At 41.6% G+C, this 19610-nt stretch overlaps 1 long non-coding RNA gene across 1 annotated transcript; it reads left to right on the forward strand.

Moving 5' to 3' along the window:
- Positions 1–6673: 6673 nt before the first annotated feature.
- LOC120438778 lies at positions 6674–8987 on the forward strand. The gene is made up of 2 exons (XR_005612134.1): positions 6674–7531; positions 8676–8987. It is a non-coding gene; the product is annotated as an uncharacterized LOC120438778 (long non-coding RNA).
- Positions 8988–19610: the final 10623 nt, after the last annotated feature.

Genomic DNA, 19610 nt, shown 5'->3' on the forward strand with positions numbered 1-19610 from the left:
ATATTGTTTTCACATCTTATGTCACGGCTAGCGGGCGAGCCATGTTGAATTTAATAAAGGACCCAAGATGCCGACACTGCTGTGAAGTGAGTGAGCTTTATTGAAACGGTGAAGCGCAGTGGAGATGGCCTGTGCAGAAGCTAAGATAACATCTACTGAAAAAACTAAAAAACTAACCTGAAACCTTAAACGGAGACACGGGGAGATAACACAGACGAACCAGCAACAAGCAGGAGAAAACAAAGGGCTCATATACACAAAAGAGCCATCAGGGAATGAGAAAAGGGAGACACAGCAGGATCAACTGGACACAACCAGACAAGGAGAAGCAAAACTAGACACACTAACGTAGGACATGGCTCTGTCAAAATAAAACAGGAAGTGAACACAGAGACACAATACTAACACAGTACAGAGGGAACACAGAAACCAAAACCTCAGAACTAGAAAATCTTCAGCAGGATGAAATTGTAACAAAAGACAATAAGAATCAAAAGAAAAGCACTGAGTCCACAGACTCGGGACAAACATCGGCTCGAACTGTGGTCATAAATATTTTGTAAATCAGACTGTGTAGTTGTGAACTGAGTTTTGTAACATTGTGAAACAAAATATCTGAAAAGTTTATGTTTTTGCGTTCATTGATTTGTGTGTAAAAATGTAAAAAGAGTAATAAACATTCGAACTACTTTTGCTGACACAAAGTTTGGCGAGCACTGCAAGTTGTCCCTTTAAACCAGTCACTGATATAAAGAGAGCACCTTGTTCCAGGGCATCTGAGCATGGAGGCAAAGCTTCATGCAGGAGATGGTAAGAGCTGTTGGGACTAAAGAAACTGAGCAGAAAACTACAGACATCTGGAAACTGAGTTGTTAATTCTCAGTGGGATCAACAGGACTAGCAAAGCTTCACCATGACAGTCATCTGATTGACTGAACCCATCCAAACATCACTTCATGGACCTTTAGCTTGTGTCTGTGTGTGGACAGACATAACATGAGCTAATTATTCATTACTCCTCCACAGAGTGGAGCAGGAGAGAGCCGAGGTTTCCACTGGTCAGTCTGCACAGCAACATCAAACACACCTGGACTCTGTGGTTATGGTTTGTAGTACTACGTTTACATTTGTTCTTTTCAGTCACCTCTGTGCTGCACTTTGTGGACCAGAGGATTGTCAGTGTGTCCAACATAAATCAGAGTTTGGGCTCCATGATTTCAGTCAGATTGGGGTGACTGTAGCTCAGGAGGTGAGCAGGTCAGCTACTAGTCAGAAGCTTTGTGAATCAAAGCCTGGCAAATGTACTAGGTAACGTACTAAACCCAAGCTGCCCTCTGATGCATCCATCAGAGTGTGAAAGAAAGTATTTAAGCACAGAACAATGTGCTTGGTTGAATGAGGCATGTTGTATAAAATGCTTTGTGTGCACAGAGTATCACAGAGAGCTGTATAAGAACCAGTCCATTTACCACTGGGTAATTCATGTAGTCTTCTTTTCCAGCGGCTGGAGGACAACATCACCATGTTTGTGAAGAACGAGCTGAAGAAGATCCAGAAGCTTCTGAGTCCAGATCACCCAGAAACTTTAAAGAGCCAGATGGAGGATGAGGAGATGTTTGAAGGTGAGGATGAAGATGAAAGAAAGAGCTGCAGAGAAGCATTTCTGAAGATCACACTCCACTTCTTGAGGAGACTTAAGCAGCATGAGATGGCTGACCATCTGCAGAGCAGTAAGAGAATTTCTTTAAAGACTGAATATTGATCTTTCCTAATAGCTCAAGAAATGGACCAATAGACATTCATCCTTTCAGGGTACTGAAAGGCTGTGATATTTATTGTATAATAATTAATTCTTCTGAATTTGTTATTTTCAGAAATATTTGCTTCACTCCGTAAACGTGAACTTAAAGCCCAACTGAAGAAGAAGTTCCAGTGTGTGTTTGAGGGCATCGCTAAAGCAGGAAGCCCAACCATTCTGAATCAGATCTACACAGAGCTCCACATCACAGAGGGAGGGACTGCAGAGGTCAATGATGAACATGAGGTCAGACAGATTGAAACAGCATCCAGGAAACCAGACAGACCAGAAACAACCATCAGACAAGAAGACATCTTTAAAGCCTCACCTGGAAGAGACGAACCAATCAGAACAGTGCTGACAAAGGGAGTGGCTGGCATTGGGAAAACAGTCTTAACACAGAAATACAGCCTGGACTGGGCTGAAGACAAAGCCAACCAGGACATCCAGTTCATATTTCCATTCACTTTCAGAGAGCTGAATATGCTGAAAGAGGAAAAGTTCAGCTTGGTGGGACTTGTTCATCACTTCTTTAATCAAACTAACCAATCAGGAATCTGCAGGCTTGAAGACTTCCAGGTTGTGTTCATACTTGATGGTCTGGATGAGTGTCGACTTAATTTGGACTTCAACAAAACTAAAATCCTGACTGAAACCAGAAAGTCCACCTCATTGGATGAGCTGCTGATAAACCTCATCAGAGGGAACCTGCTCCCTTCTGCTCGCCTCTGGATAACAACACGACCTGCAGCAGCCAATCAGATCCCTCCTCAGTGTGTCGACATGGTGACAGAGGTCAGAGGGTTCACTGACCCACAGAAAGAGGAGTACTTCAGGAAGAGATTCAGAGATGAGGAGCAGGCCAGCAGGATCATCTCCCACATCAAGAAAGCTCAAGCCTCCACATCATGTGCCACATCCCAGTCTTCTGCTGGATCACTGCTACAGTTCTGGAGGATGTGCTGGAAACCAGAGAGGAGGACAGCTGCCCAAGACCCTGACTGAGATGTACATCCACTTCCTGGTGGTTCAGGCCAAAGTCAAGAGGATCAAATATGATGGAGGAGCTGAGACAGATCCACACTGGAGTCCAGACAGCAGGAAGATGATTGAGTCACTGGGAAAACTGGCTTTTGATCAGCTGCAGAAAGGAAACCTGATCTTCTATGAACCAGACCTGACAGAGTGTGGCATCGATATCAGAGCAGCCTCAGTGTACTCAGGAGTGTTCACACAGATCTTTAAAGAGGAGAGAGGACTGTACCAGGACAAGGTGTTCTGCTTTGTTCATCTCAGTGTTCAGGAGTTTCTGGCTGCTCTTCATGTCCACCTGACCTTCATCAACTCTGGACTCAATCTGCTGGAAGAACAACAAACAACGTCCATGAGGCCTAAATTATTTGATAAACCAAAACTCCAATCTCTCCACCAGTGTGCTGTGGACAAGGCCTTACAGAGCCCCAATGGACACCTGGACTTGTTCCTTCGTTTTCTCTTGGGTCTGAAGACTAATCAAACTCGTTTGCAAGGACTGATGACACAGACAGGAAGTAGCTCACAGACCAATCAAGAAGCAGTTCAGTACATCAAGAAGAAGCTCAGTAAGAATCTGTCTGCAGAGAAAAGCATCAATCTGTTCCACTGTCTGAATGAACTGAATGATCGTTCTCTACTGGTGGTGATCCAACAGTCCCTGAGATCAGGACGTCTCTCCACAGATAAACTGTCTCCTGCTCAGTGGTCAGCTCTGGTCTTCATCTTACTGTCATCAGAAAAAGATCTGGATGTGTTTGACCTGCAGAAATACTCTGCTTCAGAGGAGGCTCTTCTGAGGCTGCTGCCAGTGGTCAAAGTCTCTAAAACAGCTCTGTAAGTTATAAAGTTTTTATTATTTAATTTGGTTGGTATGTTATGGAAAAACACACTGCCATCAACTTCTGTTTTGTTTTTGTCAAAATCACTGTAATATAATCACTGTACCTTTATATACACGTGACTTGTATTAATGCTGCTGCCCTCTTGTGGCTAAAGTGTAATTATGTTATTGTTATTAGGGAGGATTTGAGAGAAACAAGTGAGTCAGCACCTTCGCTTTAGCTTAAAAATCCAAATTCTTATGTCATCAGTTATAGTTGCATGTGTTCATTATCATGATTTAACCTTTAATATTGATGTCTTAAATTGATTTTACGTAAACTAGCAATAATTTTATGGTTGTATTAAATAAATACATCACTAATGAATTATTTATTTCAGTAATTAATTAAAAATGTACATAATTAATTAAAAAAATATATTGATAATGAATTATTTAATGATGTATTTATTTAATTCACGTTGCTACTCCTGGCCCTGCATCGCTGTTCATAAATACATTTTATGTGAGGGATGTGAATGAGGATGATGAAGATCTGATGATAGCAGATAAAAACAGGCTGCAGAGACTTTGAGCCATACAGGGCACACAGTGTGTGTACAGAACAGCTGAAATCATTCTGGAGGCCTCACTGGAATATGGAAGCATCACAGTACAGCTTCACTAAAGTCTCTGATATGAGATGAGAAATGAAGCAGCCAGAGCTTTTTCATGAGTGGAAATCCACTGTGACTGTGAGCTGCTGCTACAGCCTCCAGATTAGCCAGCAGCTCATCCTGCTCAACATTTTCTCACCAACTTTAATGGAAGTGTGATGTTTTCAGCTGGAGTGATGGTCAGGGTGGCCTCCCTCTCCTCTTCTTCTCCTCTTCCTCTTTCATTTGTAAAGCCACTTCTGCTGCTTTCATTCATTTGAAGTCCTGTAGCTGAGTTTGGGAGAGACTAACAGCCTCGGCAGCAGAGGGGAGAAAGGCTGTAACACCACCACTTTACTCTGTTCTACCTGTCACATCATTTTATCAGGAAACAAATATGCTCATGTTTTTACTATGTTTGTCTTGAAGATGTAAGAAGATCACATGGTGCTTTTTATTATTGTGTTGGTTTGTTTCCTGTCTCTTGGATGGAGCCCAGCTGTGCGTGGCCCCTGGGCCTGTGGTCAGAGTGTGTGCTGGATAATCCGGCCCAGGATGAGGCCAAACTGACATGGGATGAAATGTGTGTCACATAATTGAGCTTAGTGTAGTTTCATTTTTGCACAATTTAAAAACAACCAAAACTTTGTTCTGTCTTTTCTATGTTATACTGTAGACTTTCTTTGATACTGTGTCCAAAAGGGGCAGCTTTTACTTTGAAGGGGAGTCGTCTCTGTTTCCTGTTCAGGTCTGATGATGGAAGCAAATGAGTGTGTGATGTTCTTTCAGTGTTGCACTTTGTAGACGCTCCCTGAGCACTGGTCTCACAGCCAGCTGCACATAGAGACCAGTGTTGTTGGTCCAGGTCAGAAGATGACTTGTTGGAATGAAAATGAGCTTGTAGTTTGTCTGCTTTAATCATGTGACTGGAAAAAGGTGTTGGACTTCAAATATGTCCGTTTCTTTCACACTTCACCTTTAAAAGTGAAGCCTTGTGGTTCCTGGAAGGAAAAACACGACTTTTTCAAGTCTTTGTCCTGTTTTTATGAGAAATGTACGACTTTAATGTGAAACATTCAGAGTTTTTTCTCTTGTTGTGTTTGTTTGAAGCTGCTTCCTGTTGGCTTCAGCTGTTTGGAGTTTCCATTTTCTAAACTTCTACATTCTGAACCTTCTTCAGCTCTGAACAGATGATGAAACACTGAATGATTTCAAGCTCACACTTTGTCTAATAAACTTACATCTTTCATTCTTTATACAGATTGAGGTACTGTGGTTTGTCAGAGATCAGCTGTGATTATCTGGCAGCAGCACTGAAGTCCAACCCCTCCCATCTGAGAGAGCTGGACCTGAGCTCCAACAAGCTGCAGGATTCAGGAGTGAAGCAGCTGTCTGATCTTCAGCAGAGTCCAGACTACAGACTGGAGACTCTGAGATCAGTAGAGTGATGGAGTGAGTGGGTGGTGCTGTCAGCAGTATTGTACTAAACACAGTCAGTATGAAACAAAGATCCAGTGTTTCCTGTAAAGCTGCAGCTTCTCAGTGAAGCTGTGAGAGGAGAATGGTGACAGGCTTCAGGATTGGACACAAACACTTCCTGTTTCTGACCTTTATGGTCACCATAGTAACGGCTGACACGCTCTGATCAAATGCTGTCAACAGCCAATCAGCTCTCTGAACAAAGCAGCACGCAGACCAATGACTGCATTCATTTCCAAGTTTAAAGCAGTGAAGAACACAGTCTGTAGGTGAGGAAGACTTTAGTGAGAGCAGATGTTTGGATGGAATTCCTCCAGTTAACAGCTGGAACCATCTGGATTGTTGGGCTTGTTGTTGGGGTTCCTACAGAGCTCAGAGTGGACACACCAAGCTTCTTCTAATGAATGAAAGTCCAAACTCAAACTAGAGAGGAAAACATTTTCATCAACTTCAATAAAAATCCAAAGATTAGAAAAAGTGAAGCAACAATGAGTCCTAGTACAGTCCCAGCACTGAAGTCCCTGCTGCTCTTTATACTGGATGTGCTGCATCACTGACTGACAGCTGATGAAGAGTCTCTGGAAACACTCGCTTTATCTCCTCTGCTCTTCCTTCTTCTCTCTGCAGGTGGAGGTGATGATGGTAAACAGGACGGTGTGTGTGCTGAGAGAGGAGCAGCTGTGTCCTGATGATCCAGAGAGGTTGAAGCAGCAGCAGCTTGTGTGTAGAGACGCCTGACTGGGCCATGTTACTGGGAGGTGGAGAGGAGAGCTTCATCCAGCAGTGACTGACAGAGGAATGAAGTGCAGATGACTGTCAGTGCTGCAGAGTGAACTGCTCTGAGAACAGCTCCACTGTCAGACACAATGTAGAGTCCAGCATCATCCCTGTGTGTCCCTCTGGATCTGACAGAGGATCATCAGTGTATCTGGACTGCTCTGCTGCTGCTCTGTCCTTCTACAGTCTCTGCACAGTCTCTGTCTGACTCTGGCTTCAGACCCTCCTGGATCAAACTCACCTGGAAAGACTTTCAAACATCACTCAATAGATTTGAATACAGAATAGATTTGATATATACTGTAGATGTACTGTAGAGTTGCAGTTTGTCACTTGTAAATACAGTCTGTGAGCAGCTATGAGCTGAAAGATCTTTCTAGAAACACCAAATGTTTTCACTCTTCTGTTGCTTTTTCATATATTTCCACAACATTAATATTGATCCCACCTGTCTCACCTGTTTCATGCTTTTATACATAAGAACAGGACACGTGTGATCTGAGCGCTGCTGTGGTTGCTGTGCTGCACGTCTTCATTTAGATAACAGAGACATCTAGTGGTTCAGAGGAGAACTGCAGGAGGTGGAGCTGTGTTTTAGCATGGAAAACTTTTTATCTTTTAGGCGCAGATACAAATATGACAAGTATCAGTGTGAGATACAAAAGGTCACATCAGTCAGCAGAGGGAACAGTGATCACACAGCAATGTAAGAATAGAAACATAACAGTGAATCTGGACATGTGTACAGATGGAAGCAAACAAACAGGATGTAACACTACATTAAAGCCACAAATGGAAAGAAAACAAAGCCAAAGGAAAATATATTTGATCTCAGGAATCCAAATCAGATGCTTTAGAGCAGGGGTCGGCAACCCTGGGCACGCTTGTCACAGCTGGCACGTGAAGGGTTAACTGATGGCACGACCACAGCTGGACTGGCCATCGGGCATACCGGGCATTTTATCGGTGAGCCAATAATGATTTTTCATTTTTATGTTTGTTTGTTTGTTTTTGTTATGGTATAAACAATGAAAGGTGGTGGATTAGCCAATTGGTCATGATCAACTCTGGGCTGGACCAATTACAATACATCCATATTGAGGGGGAAAGGAACGTGATTCGTCCCGTACTTCAGCTAGAATGAAAAAGACACAAAGCTGGAGTTATTCTGTCTTTTACGCTGCAGCTGCCTCTTCTTCTCTCATTCTCTCCCTCCCTCTCCTGTTGCTACTTCAATCATGAAACTGATCAATGATCAGCTGATCGCCTCGTTTGTTTATCGCCCACTTTGCGCCAGAAAGAGGAAACCAGCGGAGGTCGCACTTAACAACAGCAGCACGTTTAAGCTTGATCAGCTGTTGTTAGAATTTATTTCATATTAATTTCTAGTATCAGCTGTTTGCTGGAGTGTACATCACTGTCACAACAGCGCTTTGTTTTAGTTCGAAGGCTTTATGGTTTTTCCTATAATACCTGGTGATTGTTTTGTCAGTTCAGCCTTACGTTTAACCCGGTGACCACCGGTCAGCTGGTGGGTAACAGGCATCTCCGAGAACGTTAGAGCACTTTTGCAAATATGTGATGTCTTCATGAATGGAGCAGGTATTTGAAGTTTACACAGCACCATTCTGGCATGAAAATATCTTAAAAGTTTATTTTGTGACCCAGAAAAGTAATATTTCAAACTCTGCTTGTTTAGAAACACGCCCACGTTAACCTGTGCTGGTCAGGTTAACGCGGGCATCTGTATAGTCAACATAACGTCATCGCAGCCGGTGTGCCTTGCTACGTTAGCGCAGAGCTGCTTGTGTTTACCCTCAGTGTGACTTTTCTGATTTCAAATTAAAAACGGATTTGTATAAGTTATAAAAATTATGTATGATACCACACTAATCATACAGCATGAGTGACATCAGACAGATGTGAGACCACAGAGCTTCCTTATTGAAATTACGCATAAGCTTCATTTTCTTGTCACTGTGTGCTCTGAGATATTTATAGTCCTTCACATTTTCACATCGACCCCCTGCATTGAAACTGGGGTCACTGGTTTCCTGGTTCTCCTAAAGTTCACAATCATTTCCTCGATCTTTGTCACATTGATCTCCAGATGTTTCTGTTCACACCTCATGACGAAGGAGTCCACCACAGCCCGGTTCTCCGTCTCATCACCCTCACTGATGCATCAAACCAACGAGAGTCATCAGGAAACTTCTGAAGATAGCAGGTCTCTGTGCAGTCTCCATATTCCCTCTGACTCTGCAGTACCGCTGTTAGCTCCTTTGTGTTGTTTGCTAGCAACCTAACGTTCCTCATTACAATAGACGGGAAGCAATACAGCCCCATACTTCTATTTTGTAGAAGTATTTATCAAATAAAAAGGCTGGTGAGTCTCGATCAATAAAGCACCATTGACATGCAACAACATACTGTCCTACTCATGATGTCCAAGGTAATTAAGAGGAAACTCGGGATCAGTGATTGAGATTTAGCTTGTATATAATACTTTATTATGGGGCCAGTAAATTGCTGCAAATTAAGAGTATGTCAATCAAAAATAAAACAGAATATGATTTGCTATGGAAAGAAAGGGAAGCAAGGAAGGAATTACTAAAACAAATCCTCATTTAAAAAATATTCCAAATAAAATTCTTTGATTATGTGGAGCCATTTCTGACTGACTTGGCTGAGTCAACCGACAATAAACATCCTAGAGAGGATGATTTTAAGAAGCAAGAGTTGGATATCATTAGTGGATATTTAATGATGATACAGAAGTTCCTAATCCCAAAATAGATAAAGATTACATGATTGATGTGTTTAAAGTAGTGCTGTCAAAAATAACGTGTTAACGCAAATTAATCCACCATCACGGTTAACGCGATTAAAATTTTTTTAACGCAATTAAGGAATTCGGAGTGCAGAATGACTCAAAATCCCTGAAATGTTTCTGTCAACACATTTCGGGCAGTTTGTCCAAGTAGAGTTACCTTCACACATGACGGGCAGCTGAACCAATCAACTCAAAATGGAAGATGACAAGTGCACATAAAAAGAAATAATTACTTTTCTCCCTTCAAAAACAGGGTTGCACATAAGGGGCTGAAACTCCTCGACCCTCGACCCGGCCTAGGGGTAACCGGGACCTAACATGCAGGAGCGATCCCCACTCCCATGACTCCCATGACAGGCCAGCAACACACTAACTAAAGGGGCTCATCAGCAGTTTATATTCTTCAGATATGAACAATGTCAAAATAACAAACAAAAAGGTTTTGGATTGTTTCTAATCTTCCGTTTCAGAAAGTAAAAGCAAACAAGACAATTCTCTAAACTAAGCTCCTACCAAAAAAAGAGAAAAAGGGCTTCTCACTCCTAATGAACTGCTGCAGTGCTCAGTGTATATGCATGAATAAGAATTTACAAAAATGCTGTTAGCCCAACACAAAGATATCTTAATTACAAACAGCGCACACTGTACGTAAAGACTTTCTCACACAGACGCTGAGAACTACAAACAACTAGCTGGCTCTTTGTGGGTGTAGAGGAGACAAGGGAGGGCGCTGTCAGCTGGAGGTTAAGAGGCTGCTGTCCATTCAATCATCCAATCCGGACTTCAAGAGCTTGTTTGGATCAGCCAATAAGCTCTCTAGCCTGATCACCAGCCACAGACACACCCACACGCCCAGCCTGGAGGGAGGAGATTCAAAAACCACACGTACACCACACATCAAAACAGCCAGCATGTGATCACAAACCACAACATTTCATTGAATCATAACACCTTCATCCAGTTTGAATGTATGTATTGTAATGTACCTGAAACCTGAGAGTCTACAGATGTTGTCTGTTATTTAACTATAATTGGAATTTGTTTCAGTAAACAGTTTAAAAACAACAACAACTTGTGTGAGTGTCCAAATACATGTGGACCTAACTGTAAAAACAATATCTAAAGGATTAATGGATAGTTTTAAAATTACAGTAAAGAAGTTTGAGAGAGAAGCAAAGAGTTAGAGTTAAGGTAGCGTTAAACTGATAATAAATGCATTATAGACAGTATAACTAGAGTGACGTGGTAAAAGGACAGGATATGCTAGTGCGTTATTTAGATAAAGAAAAACTCTGGTTTAAAAACTATCAGCAACACAGGGGCACCACAAGGAACCGCCCTTTCCTATTCACTTTCTACACCACAGACTTCAGCCACTGCACAGAGTCCTGCCATCTTCAGAAGTTTCCTGCTGACTCTGTGATGGTTAGTTGCATCGGTCAGGGTAAAGAGATGGAGTCATATAATGTGGTGCACACAGAATCATCTGCAGCTCAGTGTGACAGACACCAAGGAAATGATTGTGGATCTTAAGAGGACCAGGAAACCTGTGACACCTGTTTTAATTCAGGGGTCAAAGTGGACACAGTGAAGGATAATAAATACCTCCGAGTACACACTGACAATAAACTGGACTGGGTTAAAGAAAAAAAAACACTACTTCACACTACAGGAAGGGTCAGAGCTGTCTCTATTTCCTGAGGCAGCTGTGATCTTTTAACATGTGTCAGACAATGCTCAGGATTTTCTATGCATTTGTTGCAGCCAGTGCCATCCTCTATGGTGTTGCATGCTGTAGTTGAGGGTTGGGATGCCAACAGACTCAATAAACTGATCTGCAAGGCCAGTAACATTTTGGGGGTGGAGCTGCACTCTCTAAAGGTGGTGTACGAGAGGTTTAAGGTTTATTTATTTATATAGCACATTTTAAAACAACAGGGTTGATCAAAGTGCTTAACAATCAGCAAAAATCAGCGTGACATTAAAAGGCAATGCACAGGAAAAAGGTTAACAAACAAACACAGCAACAAAAATCAAAGGTGACAGACATGAAACAGGCCTGAGGATGATTAAACTAATTTGATTCAAAAGCCAAAGTAAAAAGTGAGTTTTAAGACGTGATTTAAAGGAATGAATAGACTCAGAACTACGGAGGTTATATATAAGTGTAGGTGCTGCAATTACAAAAGCCCGATCACCTCTGGACTTCAGCCGCGATCTAGGTTGTTCTAAGAGCATCTGGCAAGAAGAACTTAGTGCTCTCCTGGGGTTGTACAAGCGGAGGAGTTCAGTCAGATAACTGGGTGCCAAATTGTTTAAAATTTTAAAAGTAAGCAAGAGAATTTTTGAGTCTATACAGTATTTGACAGGGAGCCAGTGTAAATTAGCTAGAACTGGGGTGATGTGATCATACGTTCTAGTACCTGTTAGAAGGCGTGCAGCAGCAATTTGAACTAACTGCAGACGGTAAAGGGAAGAGTGTTGGAGGCCCAAGTAGAGAGAGTTACAGTTACGAGAGGTGGATGTTGTCCAAGACGAGAACAATGCTAGATGATTCCTCCCACCCACTCCATGACATGCTGGCCAGTCACAGAGGCATGTTCAGTGAGGTACTGAGATTACCCAAATGCAATGCAGTAGCTGCACACCCTTAATATCATCTACGTTTAAAAAGAGTTCAAACTAAAAGACAGCACAAAAACTAGGAAACCAAACTTCAACTAATCTTAAGGAACACAAACTGTAAGTGAGGACAAAACAACACAGGATGATGCAACAAAGACTCAACGGAGTCTCGTAGAATAAATGCACACTAGGAAAGTTCCTCCCCAAACACCGGGGAACACAGCTGAATGGAATCAGAATAACAAGACAAGGGAAAGCAAAACTAAACACAACAAACACGAGACGAGGGACCGTCTAAACAAAACGAGTAGTAACAAACACTGAGACCTGGACTAGGACATGTGATACAGTGACAGGAGATAAACAAACATGAACACATGACTGACTGAGAAGACAGAAAAGTAAACAAACACAGAAATGAGACTGAACCAGAAACAGAAACACAAGGAAAGCAGGAAAACACAGAGATTGATGAACCTGACTGAAAACAAAAAGATACTACACGAGTACGAAAGTATGAAATCAGAAAACATAGTTTGTTTACTCTGATCTGAAACAGTTGATGAGTTTGAAATGAGAGAAAAACCCAAGTGAACTACAAGTGAACCAAAATGGATCACTACAAACCATGAGACAATGTTCGGTCCACCCATCGTCCAAATGTGTCTGCAGTGGGAGCAATAAGAACAAATACAGGATGAAGGTGCTGCGTTCTGGACTATTGGAGAACACAGTGAATTCACCGCTAGTTGCTAGCCCATGCAGACCTTTGCACATCTAGAGCATATTCCTAGACTGAGATTGCAAACCACACACAGGTGGGCAAACAAAAATGATCAAAAATACAAGCTAAAGAAAACTGAAAACATCCCCCAAAACACAAAACAGGGACTGTGACAGAGTGGGAACGTAGATCAGCAGTTTCTGAAACACTCAGACAAACAACCATGCCACTCACCTTTCTACCTGACGCTCTGTTTGAACTTCAATAGGCTGTCTTGACCATGTCTACATGCCTATATGAATTACTAACCTGAGATTGGCTTCTCACATCACATGATGTCAGACGGGCTCGTGTAAGTACATTGTTGTACTGGGATTTTCCTAAACAACCATCCCCAGGGTTTACAAGGAAAGGCCTGAAATGGCAAAATATCCAGTGAGTAGCAGTTTCCTGGTTGAAAATGTGTTGATGTTTGAGGAGAATGGCCAGACTACTTTGAGCTGATAGAAAGCCAACAGTAACTCAAACAACCACTCATTACAAATAACAACCACACAGAAGACCATCTATGAAAGCACAGCACATTTGACCTTTAAGCAAATGGGCACCAACAGAAGACAACACTGGGGGCCATGTCGCCAAGCTACAACAGGAAACTAAGGCTGCATTTTGCACTGACTCACCAATAATAGACAACACTGTACTCCAATGGCCTGCTCAGTCACCAGATCTGTTTCCAGTAGTCCCTGGGATACTTGAAAGGGAAATTTGGATGAGCAGCTGTGACACAAGACTGAAAATATGTATTTATATTTGTTGCAAGTAAACCTCTGACAGCGACTTACTGTATTCACTCTTTCGTACATACTTTAAAAAATGTGGAAGTAATTTGATTGTAAAGATTAATGCAGTGCTGGATAGTATTCAGGAAAGTGAGCAATCTGGAGCTGTGAGTGACAAAAATACAAACTGCTTTGATGAGTTGTCAGATTGAAGTGAGGAGTGAATGTAGATGAGTATTGAGAATGAGTTTTCTGCTGTGAGATACATGGTCAAGCACGTACGCGTCCCCAGACCTACCTTGCAGTATGTGCAGTACACAACTAAAGCTGTACCAGCTTGAACACCACAGCTAAAATTTAGACCAGGGATGTCAAATATAACACCTGGTAGCCAGAACATCAGCAGAACATCTGTCTACTACCCAGCTGCAAACTGAGCAACTGAACGGTTTCATCGCTGCCCCTCCCTCCTGTCTGGCAGGAAGATGTGTACTAAACTGGACATCCTCCCTTTGGCTTCTACTGTGTCTCCACTGGATGACTTTGCACGTCACTCAGTGAAGAAATATCAGTTTAAAATGCAGCATTATGCTGATCATAAGCATCATGCAGAAATTTCTACCAGGAGAGAGAGTGAGGATAGGGAAACCACATCACGTTGCTAAAGGACACCCCAGAGTTACTCCTCCTGTAACAGTAACAAAGGCTCAAATGCCTTCTTGCTGACTGATGGAAAGATTTTGAATGCCACTCATCTAGCTCGCTGTCTCCCCGTGACTGAAAAGATCTCTAACACTGTTAGACTGCACCACACTCACAATGGCTCCGCTGCCAGAAGACTGCCACGTGTCAAGTACAAGCCTTCTGGTACAAAGACTGCATTGTGCCATAATAGTTGTGCTTGTTAAAAGAAAATTGGAGAAATGCTATCACTTATTGTACTTTAGTTTAACAGAACTGATTTACTGCCACCAGTGCACTAAGAACTACATGAAAAGATTAATATTAATAATCACGGCTCTGCCACAATAGGCAAGACCCCAGCCTGACCCCAGGTGACAGATGCTAGCAGGGATACATATATGTGTGTGTCATGGCCGTGTGGCTGCATAGCAAAGTTGGATCCACAAAGAGAGTCACTGAGAGATTAACAGTCTTTATTGTGCTTGAACTGCAGGAAGAGAATAAGGGTGAACACAGGGGACGTCTCAGGGATGTTCCAGGTCTGGGTGGAAAAAAGGCTTCCATTAGAGAAGGAGAACAGAGTTAGATCCAGGTGGTGTTGGAGAGGCAGATGTTGTCCAGATCAGGACACTGGTGGACAATATCTTCCACCCACTCCATGAGGTGCTGGCCAGTCACAGGAGCAGGTTCAGTGAGAGACAGATTGTCGTTTTTCCACCCGTTTCCCATCCTCTCATTGTCCTGCCCATTTAAGCGCTCAGTTTGTCTCCGTTCCTGCTTATTTCAGTCATTTATGTTCAGTTCACTTGGTTCCTGTAATTAAAGACCGCATCGGTTCCAAGCCAGCCAGCCGAGTCTTGCATTTCGGTCCTCTCTCTGTTCCCACACACCTGATTGTGACAGAGATTACCTTAATGCACCACTAAATGACACAGGAAGTCATTCCTGCCTGTGGCTGTCTCACTGAACAATTTCCCCATTCAAAGCACAAGTACAAACTGCAATAGCTGCACACTGTGATTATCTGCACATCCTCTACAGAGATGATAAACAACAGAAGGGCACCTCAGTGTCAGTCGTGTGTGTTTAATTTGATTAATATACTGGGGCAATGGTTAGAGCTATCTGTATTGATTAGAACAATTTAGTTATATTTTGTAACTTTGTAATATATTGTATTTAATTTAGTTTGATTAGTTACTGTTCTTGCTGTCTTGGAGCAACTGTGACAAAATCATTTCCTATGAGATTAATAAAGTATTCTGATTCTGAGTCTTTAAAAAGTGATCATTTGTGTGAATTCTTGTTCATCTTTGTGTATTGGTAGCAGGCTGTCTTTTTGCTGTCGTTCTTTAAAAAACTCTTTTGAAAGTTATTTTTGTTCATTTGTCATTATTGGGTCACTTTAGCTGTGGTTTCAATTTACTGAAAAGTTCATATTTAACTAAGCGTGTTGCGTGGTCACCTTTAATTTTATTCATGTATCATTTTGCTGTCATTTTAACTCATCCTTGTTTTAACTGGCATTTTATAAAGAAATACCAGTCAACATCTGTCCGGCTGTCTGTGAGGTAGCTGCAGCTCAGGAGGCAGAGCAGCCGATCTGCTAATTGGAAGGTTGGTGGGTCAGTTCCAGGCAAGATCCTCAACCCAGGTTGCTGCAGATGTGTTCCATTCATTGTAGTGTGAATGTTGGACAGCACTTTGACAGTTTGCTTGTGCGTGAATGAAACTAGCTGCATAAGGTGCTTTGAGTGCTTGAGTAGAGTTAAAACTAGTCCGTTTACCATATGTAGCGGGTAAAAGCCACCGAGTGTTCGCTAAGGGCCTCTATACGACTTGTGCAAACTTTCAGGCCCAAAGCTCTTACAGGAACGAGCCCAGAATAAACGGGACAAGAGGGTCAATATCAGTCAAATATGTCAAAATTTATTATTTTAAAAGAAAACACAAGGGGTTTGTAAAAGGCCTAAAACATCAAAATAGAGAAAAAGTCACTAACGACTGCAGTATAGTTGTATTGGTGCAACCTGCCAGCAATGCAGCTATCACCTGAGGGCTTGCTCTACCCCGGTGGTCCCAGATGCTCGTTACTTTAAAAGAAAGAAATCCACCCCAAATAAATACGAGCCCAACAGAACACTTATCGCATGCACTAAGTGTTTTAGTCCAGGCAATAATCGGTGGCACTAAAATCACTCTTAATAAAACTTGTTCACAGCAAATCCACACGGAGCACCTCTAAAAGACCTAATTCCCCTAAGGTAAGAGCCCAGCTCAGGGATTGCACGTTGTCTCGACTAATATTGCACCAGCCCAGTAGAAATAAAACAAACCCAGCATAAAAACAAACAGTTTTAAAAGGTGACCCTACTAAAACCAAAAACGCAACAAAAAGAGGAGGAGGAAAAACAGTGACAAATTCACATGTGCAGCCTGTCCTGCAGGAGGCAATACAATATAAATTAGATTATAGTGCATAAATATACTTTTTTTTAATGTCAAATATATTAAGTTAACATACCTCCAGCAGACAACTGTGTTTGCTGCACACCTGGCTTATCTTGGCTTGTCTTCTAAAAATCACGACTAAAAACATAAAATACAATAAACATCAAATACATTTCAACAAATGTAAAAAAAGAACTAAAAGAAAAACAGCCTGTACCTCGAACCTCTGCTGTAGAGGTTTAAAACAACTGTTTGTGTAGCAGACAATTAAAACTTCTCAGGCTCTTCACCTACTCACACAACCATTGTTCACAGCCGCTCGTCAGTGGGAATGAAGAGCACCTGCTGCTACTTCCTCTTTTATATCCTCCATTGGGTCCCCTGGGTCCTAAAGCCTTCCCCATTACACATAAAAGAGAATTTAAGGGTCGCATGTTGCTGACATAGTACTTTATCTGACTACTAGTGTGTACAATAAAAAGAAGTGAAGTATTATATGGCAGTACATTTGCAAGACTTGCAGAATGTGTGTCACTTTATGTCTCGTGATTTCATGACTGTGACAGTTCTTGTGTTTCTACAACACTGCTGCTAGTTGGCTGCAATTCTGAGCTGACAGAGGAACTGACTGGAGGAAAGGAAGTGCTGAGTCTTTTCCTGGGATATTAACGAGGAAAAAAACTCACACTAAGTCGAACCCACGTGCAAGCAAACAGAGAGAAAACGTTGATGGAAACTGTTTGGAACAAATGTGTTCATCTCCAAAAAATGCATATCCTTTGGGGTAGAGGTAGGGACAAAGCAAAGAGTGATTTTAATAATATCATGTGACTCAGCTGCTCACTGGGTGATTATTAACGTGAAGTTTACGCTATTTAATTTGAAGGAAAACTGTACAAACTTTCCATGTTCAATCACAGAAAAGTAACTGAATTGTTCTGGTTATTGGTGTGCAGATAAACAAGTGACAGCATTTATAATAAAAAGAAAAACTGAAATAAAGCGATAGTTTCACTACTATGTACGCCAGTGTCAAGTTCACCGAACCAACACAGGAAATAATCCACATTTAACTTCATAATAAAAGTTGCGTAGGTTTAATCAGTATACTTTGTGAAATGTTGACCTTAATATTGATTGAAAAATGTAATAATATAATATACCGTTAATTAGGTTATATGTGACATTAAGTTAAAAAAGATTTTAAATGTGTATATGTGATATATGTATAAATGTAAATGATAATAATATGAGAAAAGGGAAGTAAGCAAACAGTGAAACAAAGATCTCCCTCTTTGCTTACATCAAGGTCAACATGCTGTTTATTGTATTACCCATAACACACACGACAAACACAAAAGACGCCTAACATTTGCACAAAATTCTACAGTAAAATCAGAAGGATTTATTATTAGTAGTAGTAGTATGTTAATGCGGACTCGTTCGTATTGACTCACAGGCTCACTAAGTCAAACTTTTGAAGACCTTTACTTTGAAAAGGAAAAGCGAGCCAGACCTCCCGTGTCCCTCACTGGGAGTTTACCAGGTGCATCGTGCACAGGCATGTGATGCTGTGCCGCTGACTGGTCGCAGTGGACGTTGCGCAGCTGCCTTGGAAATGTCAGCCCGGCCGGAGCGGGATTCTTGGAGCCACAAGTACCGGAGACAGCTTTCCACTGACGTCCAGCAGTACCGGCATATGACGGAGATACTACACCGGTCGAGCGGAATGGGTAATGAGTGAGATCCTTCTCATGCTGCTGTTCACTACAAATTAGCAGATGCGTTTTATATTGTTTTTTCACAGTAATTGTGTGAAAGCATGAAACTTTAGCACTTTTTACAAATTTTGTTTTGTTGTTTTGTGTTTATATAAGCAAATTATCAGTTTTAAACCGTCTTGTGCATAAACCAGTAAAAAATATCTAACCAGAACCTGGATGACTGAGAACCTACACAGACATTTTGTGTCCAACATTCTGATTGGTCACTTCCAATGTTGATCCTGGAACAACATTTATTATGTTGATCTGGGAACAACACCAACACGACGATCGTACTAAAATAATACAGAGAACATCCTAACAGTCAAACAAACATTTTCATTTTTAGTGTAATTTACTTGCTGTTTGCAGTATTTTTATTCTTATTAATCTATGTTAATATAATGACGATAAAATTATAATGCCTTCTTTTGGTTTTAGTAATTTTGGGGTGTGTAATGACAAATTAAAATAAATCATGACAGCTGTGAACAGCAGGTATAGTTAGACTCCAAAGTTTGCTCCTATGAAAACGTATCACTGGCTTATATGCTGACATTAGGTCCTGTGCTAAAACCAAATAAACTGTGTACATGCAGGTGAGCGTCTGAATGAGCGAGTGGCGTACCACCGTCTTGGCTCACTGTACCACTGTCTGAAACAGTATGAACTGGCTGAGCACTATTACCCGAAGACCCTGACCCTCTGCCCAACACCTCTGCAGTTCGATGAGGAGCCACTGTATTATGTGAGGCTGTACCAAACACTGGGAGACATTATATTCACTGATCTGAAGGTAATGGACTGGAGCGTAGATGTGGGTTGTTTTCTGTATTTTAAACAATAAAATGTGAATCTGAAAAGTATAAAAGTTATGAGCACCAAAAGATATAGCTGGCATTAGCAGAAAGAGCAGAACAGTTTAAAATGTGAATGGTGAAAATCGGATGAAAACTGAGGGAGTAGGATAGTCCAAAGGGAGAGAGGAAAGAAGGGAACGTGAGGAGAAAGTACAAGGTCAGGAAGAACCAGGTAAGAAAACAGACAGGGAATAGTGACAGGCATAACAGAAACTGTTAAACTGACAAAGACAAAAACAATTTTACTCATACAATCTGGAAGTTGTGTTCTCCCTATATTAAAGCTGCTATACAGAATCTGCAAAACAAACTGAGTTGAAACA

The sequence above is a fragment of the Oreochromis aureus genome, linkage group 3 (genome assembly GCF_013358895.1).
Source record: "Oreochromis aureus strain Israel breed Guangdong linkage group 3, ZZ_aureus, whole genome shotgun sequence".
Taxonomy (NCBI): domain Eukaryota; kingdom Metazoa; phylum Chordata; class Actinopteri; order Cichliformes; family Cichlidae; genus Oreochromis; species Oreochromis aureus.